The following is a 6,099-nucleotide window of genomic DNA, read 5'->3' on the forward strand; positions in this document are numbered from 1 at the left end:
CTTTCTTTTGTATTTTAAAACATTATTTACGTCCATTTTAATAGACTTCATGGATGAGTGAATATTTAATAAGTAGTTACAGATATTTTAAAGGCACAGGTTAGGAAGGAGACAATCCAACTTTTTCGATTTTACTGTCCTGTGTGCAATTATCCCTATGTTTAGAGATTGTAGACAAAATGACCATGATTAATCTGTGGTTTTTCTTTTTCTTTTTTTTAAACCATGTTTGAAACATCAAGTGTTTCAAAGAAGCTAAGATCTTTGAAGCTCTGGGACCCATTGGTGAAATCTCTGTCTATCCTCTCGTGTTCTTTAGTATTTCAATCTAAGTGTTCTGCTATAGTTTGGATGTCAATCATTCCCCAAAGGTCCATGTGGTAGAAGTTTGCTCCCCAGGTAGTGCTATTGGGAGGTGGTGGAGCCTTTAAGAGGTGGAACCTAGTGTACCAGGGTCTCCAGGTTAGAGGGGCATTCCTTGAAGGGGATAGTGGGACCTCAACCCCTCCCTCTTTCTTTCACTTCCTTTCTACCAGGTGAGTGGTTTATTCCACTGTGCACTCCCCATCTTGTGCTGCCCTGCCACAAGCCCCAAAGAAATGGCCATGTGATCAAAGACTGAGACCCCTAAAGTGATGATCCAAAATAAACCTTTCCTCTTTATAAGTTGATTATCTCAGATAGTCTTTACAGCAATGGGAAACTGACTACACATGTACTTATGGTACATTTTGCTTTTTATTCATTCATTCTTTCTTTCTTTCTTTATTTGTGGTGCTGGGGATTGAACCCAGGGCCTTGTGCTCGCGAGGCAAACACTCTACCAACTGAGCTATATCCCCAGCCTCCATTTTGACCTTTACTATTGAATTTTACACTAGTTTGATTCCAATGTGGCACTAGAAAACATATGGTTGGAGCAGGACCACTTATGTGGAAATGATAGAAAATCCTCAGCATCTCTGGGAAACACATCTAGAGTTGAATCAGTTAATAAGACTCAGTCCTGTCTTAGTGCTGCTGGGGCTGACCCTGTGTAATGAATATGCATCAGCTCTGCACCTGCATGTCCTTTACATTGGATGACTTTGGTGCCTCTTTTAGATCTGTGCCAGAAAAAGCAAGTATTATTGCCATAATACCTAGGAAAAGACTGAGGAACTCAAGAGCTGAAGGGACTTGTTCCGGATGATAGCTAGTGGGAGAGTTTCATTAACATCGAGAGGGACAAAGAGACATCAATCCAAGAATTCTTCCTCTCATTTGCTCCATGCCATGGACTCCTTTGGTGGAATGCTGAAATATATGGACCCCCCTCTCAGAAAAATGCTTTTAAATGCATTCAACACAATACATAGGGTTATGAAGGAGATAAGTTATATTGAGGTACAATTACTGAAATCTTAACAAAATTTGGAACATACACATTTTTTATTAATACATTAAATATAACCTTGTCCAAAGACTGCAATACTTTTGAAGTTGTGATACATGTAAATGATGTCTGATTCAACTACAATATGCTGTAAAATGCCTATGATTCTTTTGCTGAAGAAGTCACAGGTTCTGCTAAAAGTACTGTGGTCTGCTCCCTACAGTCAGAGTACAAAGAAATGCTAAATTTCAATTAGAGGTGATTGAACATAAGCAAAATGTTTTCCTATCCAAATTCATGACCATCCTTCCTGAATTTTATCTGTGGTCCCTATGGGTCTGGAGAACTCAAGTAAAGAACACTTTATTGAGTCCAGTCCCTTGTAAAACAGACGGGAAGATGAGGGCTAGAGAGGAATAGGATGGGCTTAGACCCCTCAGCTGTGTAATAGTGGGATTGAGCTAGAACCCAGGGGCTGGCAATACCTTCCCTGCAGCAGGGATAGATGAAGAATGAATATGATCCTATGTGTAGATGCAGTGACACAGTAGCCATGACAGAAAACAGGACCACGTGACATGGCAGAAACAAAGAGATGAGATGTGCTAGAGTCTCCATGGAAGGGGCAACCCCAGCTGAAAGTGCCTTCTGCCGGGACCCTTTCCTCTTCCTTCCTGGAGGAGGACATCATGGCCACATTCTGAAGAAAGTACAGGCAAATACTAGAAGGGACATAGGCCCCTCCTGACGAGATGGATTAACCACTGCTATGGTTTGAATGTGGTGAAAACTGTTTCCAAACTCATATGTTAATAGCATTTGGGGGATGAAGCCTTGGGGAGGTAATTAGGATTAGATGAAGTCATGAAGTCAGGTAGGGGGTGGGGTGGGGACCTATGATGGCATTAATTGAACTAGCACACTTAACTAGCACTCTTGCCCGGTCCTGCCATGTGATGCCCTCTGCCATGTTATATGCAGCATGAAGGCCTCACCAGATGTTGAACAGGTGCTGCTGTCAGTTCTTAGGCTTCTCAGCCTCCAGAGCCATAAGCCAAGTAAACTTCTATTCATAAATTACCCAATCTCAGGTATTTTATTCTAGTAACACAGAACAAACCAACACAGTCTATCTTGGACTGCCCGCCTTTAGAATTCCCAAGTGAGTGAGAGGGAAAAAGTCTCCTGACTTATTCTCTGCATGGTGACTTGTGTTCTGTTCTGTGCAGCCAAACTCACTCCCTGATAGACAGCTCTTCCTAGCTGGGTGACCTCCCTTCTCTGAGCCATGGGTTCCTCATCTGTAAGAGCTCTGTTTATGATTTTCTTGTGAAGATTAGAGGATACTGAAGACTTTTACTGCTTGGAACAGTAAAAGGCAGACGTTATTAATAAATAATATTATTTATTACTATTTTGCTGAATTGTAGTTCAGTGCTTTCCCTACCATACTGACTATAGCTTGAAACTCCATAGACAGACTCACAGTCCCATCAGCACCCGCCCCGACCCCAAGCTCAGCTCCTCTCTCTTCAGCTCTGCCTTGCAGGCCTCAGATTCAGCCTTGACAAAGTGCTTGTCACGTCCCACAGAAAGGAACAGTTTATGAAATGCTGACAGAGGCCAAACACCTAATAATTAGTGGCTAGCAACCACAGACATGGAGGCAATTAGGAGGTTTGTAAAAATTCAGGGGACTAACGCAACTCCTCATTTATTCCTCAAATTTCTTGCATAAGCTCCAAAGATATTATTTGTGTCAGGAGTGCAGACTTTACAGGAAGAATGTGGGATAAGAAGTGACAAAGAGGCTGTGGGGGGCTGTGAGGAACCTTCGAACACCAAACCCCTTCCTGTTCCAGTGGCCACTCTGCTGGGCCTTCTACCATCAGAGCAGGATTCATATGGGTCATGTAGGGCGTCCAGAAGGCCATAGGCCTTAGTAGGGGGTCAAAGGAGGTGCTGGTCAGCTTTTTGTTACTTCAACAAAATACTGGATATGATTAACTTAAAAAGAGGAAAGGTGTATTATGGCTCATAGTTTTGGAGTTTCAGTCAGTGGTTTGTTGGCCTCCTTGCTTTGGGCCTGTGGCAAGGCAAGACAACATGGCATCAACTCATAGTGAAGGCAAGTGCTCACTGTATGGCACTGGGAAGGAAAGAGAGAGAGAGAGAGAGAGAGAGAGAGAGAGAGAGAGAGAGAGAGAGAGAACCAATATGGGGCAGGGGTCCTAATGTCCCCTTCAAGAGTATGCCCCAGTAACCTAACTTCCTTCCACAAGGCCCCACCTACTAAAGGTTCCAGGAGCTGTGAACAGTCCTTTAGCATATGGGGGACACTTATCTAATCCAGAGTGAAGGGTAAAGATGGCATGAGTTTTCCAAAGACACACCTGGCCTACAGTCATGTTCAAGGCTGATGCTGTTTCTCTACCTGGTCCTTTTCTTTCCTCGACACCACATCCTTTAGCACTGACGGTTTGGGGACCATGTTAGGATACTAATGTTGCCAAAGGAGGCTTTCGTGGACAGGGACCCTAGAAAAGTGGCACACAGCTCTCTATACTCAGGCCTGCTTGGGTCCCTGGTGACAATTTGACATCCCTTTAATTAAAATCCTTTTATCATCATCCTTTTTTATTAAAATAATACCATTTTTAAAATTCAAGAACAGAATTATCTTGGACCCCTAGTAGCATGTCAACAGGCATGGAACTGTTAACAGGAACGGACTCGATGGAAATGAGACCAATAGACTTTTCCACTAATTGAGGCCAGTGATGTCTTAGCTTCTCTTACAGATCCTCTGTCTACCCGCACCCTACCCCAGGTATCTTAATCCAATTGTTGACATTAAGATTGGGGGCTCTCAAGGACATCTGGTACATTTGAAAGACACTTGGAACATCCTCAAATATTTATTTTCTTATCTGAGGCTTTTCCAAGGGCTAAAGCTCTGTGAATTGCTTTTGTCATTTCAGCCCTTTAGATCTTTAGACCTCAGATTTGGAAATGGACTTCTCAGTAATCAGGGCTTCTGGAATATGATGAGAAGAAACCTGAGTACTTCAGGTCATCTCTTTTTGGGAGGATAACTAGCACCAGCAGTGTGAGCAGAACTCATGAAGGCTAATTTCTAGACGTTTCCTTCATCCTGGAAGGTGAGGTGAGATTTGGGAGGCTATGGAATTGACTGGGCATGCTCATTCCTGTCTGTCCCTTCCCCTCTTAGGCCTTCTGTGATGGAGGCACCTCTGAGTCCCCAGTTACTCTCAGGGTCAGCACAAAAGGTCTTGGACCAGAAGCTTCTCCTGTCTCCTCAGTTTTAATATCCACACCGCAGGCCTCCCTGACTATGCCTGTTGCTCCACTACAGTAACAAAGTGTCAGGGCTGGGGGTGGATGGGGACAGGACAATCTGAGCCTTAGCCAAAACTTTGCCCACAGTCTATAATTTCTAAAGATTTGATGGCTGAATCTCCTTCCAGTTCTCCAAAAGTAACATCATGTACTATTTTCCAAACAGTAATTAGTGTATCTACATCATGCCTGTTGCCATTTCTGCAGTCGTCTATTATTTCAATTTTAAAATAATCTCATCACTTTTTCACTCAATAAAATTTTAAGAGGAAAATTTTATGTCATCTGCACCGTTGAAATACTGGTGCCACTCGCTCTAAAGCGACGTTCTTCAGCAAAAGTAAATAAAAAGGAAACAGAACCATTTTTAAATTTGAACTCGGAGACCTTGAACTCTGAGGTCACCTGTCTAAATTTTTGAGACGGAGATTGGGTTATCTATTTACCTAAAAGAAAAAGAAAGAAAGCTAGAAGGAGAGAAGAGCAAGAGTTGGAGGGGTGTTTAGGTGTCAATGAGCTGCAGGCTGCGTGTCCTTGGGCCCTCCTGGTTCTTCTTCTTTTCTCACTTGTAGTTCTCAAGAACAACTTCAGAGTGTGCTGGTAACACAGCATCCCGAGATAAGGAGGAACTGGCTAGAACATCCTGAACTCTGTTCCAGTCTTTCCTAGAAACAGGATGTTCTTCAACACTGTAGCCCAGTTTGTCATGTGCCCCCCCCCCCGCCCCCAGGTATAGCACTCAGGGTGGGCTGCTTTGGAAGGATCTCTTTGCTGCGTGCAAGTGGAGCATGCAGTTGGGTCTCCTGAACCGGAGCTCTTTGTGAATCCTAGACTTCTGTGTCCTTTGTTGCCTACTTGTAAGTAGCAAATCCACTTTCTGTAACTCGGTGCATATGTGAGTGTTCTGTTGGAGCAAGGAATCAGTATAGGGTGACCCTGCATGAATGTGGGAAGTAGGGTGCTCTTATAGCTTGGTTATGAGGTATCCCCTGAAAACTCATGTGTGAGACAATGCAAAAATGATCAGAGTTGAAACGATTAGATTAAAAGAGATGTAAACTAATAAGTACTAGTCCAGTGATAAGGACTGTGTGGTACTGGAAGCAGGTAGGGTGTGGCTGGAGGAAGTGGGTCACTGGGGGTATGTCTTTGGGGTTTATATTTTGTCCCTGGGGAGCAGAGCTCTCTCTCTCTCTCTTCTAAGGCCATGTCCTGAACTGCTTTCCTCTGCCATGATGTCCTGCCTCACCTTGGGCCCAGATGGAGCCAGCCATCTATAGATTGAGACCTCTGAAATAATGAGCCCCAAATAAATTTTTCTTCCTCTATAATTGTTCCTGTCAAGTCTTTTGGTCATAGCAATG

General features: G+C 43.5%; 1 non-coding gene across 1 annotated transcript; it reads right to left on the reverse strand.

Moving 5' to 3' along the window:
* Nucleotides 1–769: 769 nt before the first annotated feature.
* Nucleotides 770–843, reverse strand: Trnaa-cgc (transfer RNA alanine (anticodon CGC)). Its single transcript has one exon. It is a non-coding gene; the product is annotated as a tRNA-Ala (tRNA).
* Nucleotides 844–6,099: the final 5,256 nt, after the last annotated feature.

Source organism: Marmota monax, unplaced genomic scaffold (assembly GCF_021218885.2).
Source record: "Marmota monax isolate L192 unplaced genomic scaffold, Marmota_monax_Labrador192_F-V1.1 WCK01_AAM20220418_F8-fsc00236, whole genome shotgun sequence".
In the NCBI taxonomy this organism is placed as follows: Eukaryota; Metazoa; Chordata; class Mammalia; order Rodentia; family Sciuridae; genus Marmota; species Marmota monax.